The following is a 2355-nucleotide window of genomic DNA, read 5'->3' on the forward strand; positions in this document are numbered from 1 at the left end:
CATAATTTCACTCCTCTGCTACACAATTTCACTCCTTTGCTAAGTAATTTCACTTTTTTGCTACATAATTTCACTCCTCTACTACACAATTTACCCAATTTAACTATATTAGGGTCGACAACCCCAATATATGGTAGGGTCGATCGACTAATCCAACGTCATTCATGACCTGCGATAGCGACGTGGCGATGGGTAGACGTGCAGAGCACCCAAATGTGTCACTAGTTCATAAGTCTCAATGGATTCGGTTCGGTCGGTGCGGAGTTCTTTTGATCTTCGTTCTTTGTGCCAATTACAATTAGAAGAATGAGGCACCAACAGGAAGAAGCCCCACGATTTGCAAAGATTTAGTTGTCGTAGTTGCTTCAGATGGTATGCAAAGTGCTCAGCTGTTGCTTCGCTTACTTTGCCGCTTATGCACTCAATTGTTGCATTGCCGGTACAATCCCTTTCTTTCTTTGCAATCCTGGCTATGCTTATGATAGTTTTCCAAACAAACTAAGAAGGCCCTTGCCTCGTTTCAGCTCTAATCAACTAAGCTAATAGGCTTTTGATATTTTTTCATTATGTCAAGATTTTTTTCAAAAATTTATAATTTTAAAATAGAAATGTGAAATTAATATTAAAATTAATTTTGAATTATAAATAATTGATTATACAACATGAACTAATTATCAGATCAGTAATAGTATTCTTTGTGAAGTGATATTTAGCTCATTTAATGAAGCAGATTACTAAATTGCTTAGAAAGGCCCATAACAAACCATTATATGATATAAACAATATAAGACTAAAAAATGAATGACCCATGCATGTCTCAAACCGTTCACGTTATTAGCATGACTCTCTAACCAACTAAACTAATAAGTCATCGATATTTTATCAATGTGTCAAGATTTTATTTAAAAGTAATATCAATTACTACTTTTTAACAAATAGTTGTTAAAAATTTATAATTTTAAAGTAGAAATGTGAAATTTATAATTTTGACAATAATATTTTTTTTATAAGTGATATCTAGCTCATTTAATGAAAATTAAATTACCTAGGAAGATCCATAACAAAACGAGCAATATAAACAACATAAGACCAAAAAACGAATAACCCATGCTCGAACCATTCACATTATTAACACAGCACTCTAACCAACTAAACTAATAAGCTGTTGATATTTTATCAAAGTGTCAAGATGTTATTCAAAATTAATATCAATTATAACTTTTTTAACAAACAATTGTTAAAAATTTATATTTAAAGTAGAAATGTAAATTTTATAATTTTTATAATACTATGGTTTTTAGAAGTAACATCCCTATTTAATGAAAATTAGATTGCGCATGCCTAGGAAGGTTCATAATAAAACGAAACCTTCGCATTATTAACACGATACTCTAACCAACTAAAGTAATAAGCGGTTGATTATTCAAAAATAATATCAATTACAACTTTTTAAATAAACTGTTGTTAAAAATTTATAATTTTAAAGTAGAAATGTAAAGTTTATAATTTTTATAATAGTATATTTTTTAGAAGTGTCGCCCCTATTTAATGAGAATTAAATTGCCCAAGAAGGTTCATAACAAAATAGGTGATATAAATAATATAACATAAAAAAATGGCCCATGCAGGTCTCGAACCTGCGACCTTCACATTATTAGCACGACGCTCTAACCAACTGAGCTAATAGGCCAATGATACTTTTTTCATTATGTCACAATTATTTTCAAATATTTATAATTTTAAAGTAAAAATATGAAATTAATATTAAAATAAATTTTGAATTATAAACAATTGATTATACAACATGAAATAAATATTATATCGGTAATTGTATTTTTTGTCAAGTGATATTTAACTCATGAAGCAGATTATTAAATTGCTCAAAAAAACTCATAATAAACCGTCCAATATAAACAACATAAGACCATAAAATGAATGACTCATGCAGAGACGGATCTATGCATGGGCTGTCATGGGCTATAGCCCAGCCTAAATTTTGAATTTGCATCAAGAGATTTTTGAGCTATATCTATTGAGTTTTGGCGGCAGCGGTGCATCAATCGGACAACTTTAATTCTGAATTTGTCTAGTCGTGAATCAATAAGAAACACCCCAAAATTATATAAAAAGTTGGAGATGACGCTCCACAATAATAGCACCAACTTCGTCAGCGTCGGGTTCATGTGGTATGTCACCATTAGGTAGACAATCATGTTCGCATGCAATTCGAAGCTCGCGAACTTCTCCAGCACTTCACTCGCTGCGCCATCCATCAAATTTAACTTTTATAAAATCCATATTTTTTTCATTCATTAATTAAATGCTTTAATTCAAAATGATGACCAGTAATCGAAA

The 2355-nt window shown here is 30.7% G+C and overlaps 1 non-coding gene across 1 annotated transcript; it reads right to left on the reverse strand.

The window, feature by feature from the left end:
• Nucleotides 1-1616: 1616 nt before the first annotated feature.
• On the reverse strand, nt 1617-1690 carry TRNAI-AAU (transfer RNA isoleucine (anticodon AAU)). The gene has a single exon. It is a non-coding gene; the product is annotated as a tRNA-Ile (tRNA).
• Nucleotides 1691-2355: the final 665 nt, after the last annotated feature.

The sequence above is a fragment of the Curcuma longa genome, chromosome 7, assembly GCF_044706935.1.
Source record: "Curcuma longa cultivar G26 ecotype Majalengka, Jawa Barat chromosome 7, ITB_CL_G26_1.1, whole genome shotgun sequence".
Classification (NCBI taxonomy): Eukaryota; Viridiplantae; Streptophyta; class Magnoliopsida; order Zingiberales; family Zingiberaceae; genus Curcuma; species Curcuma longa.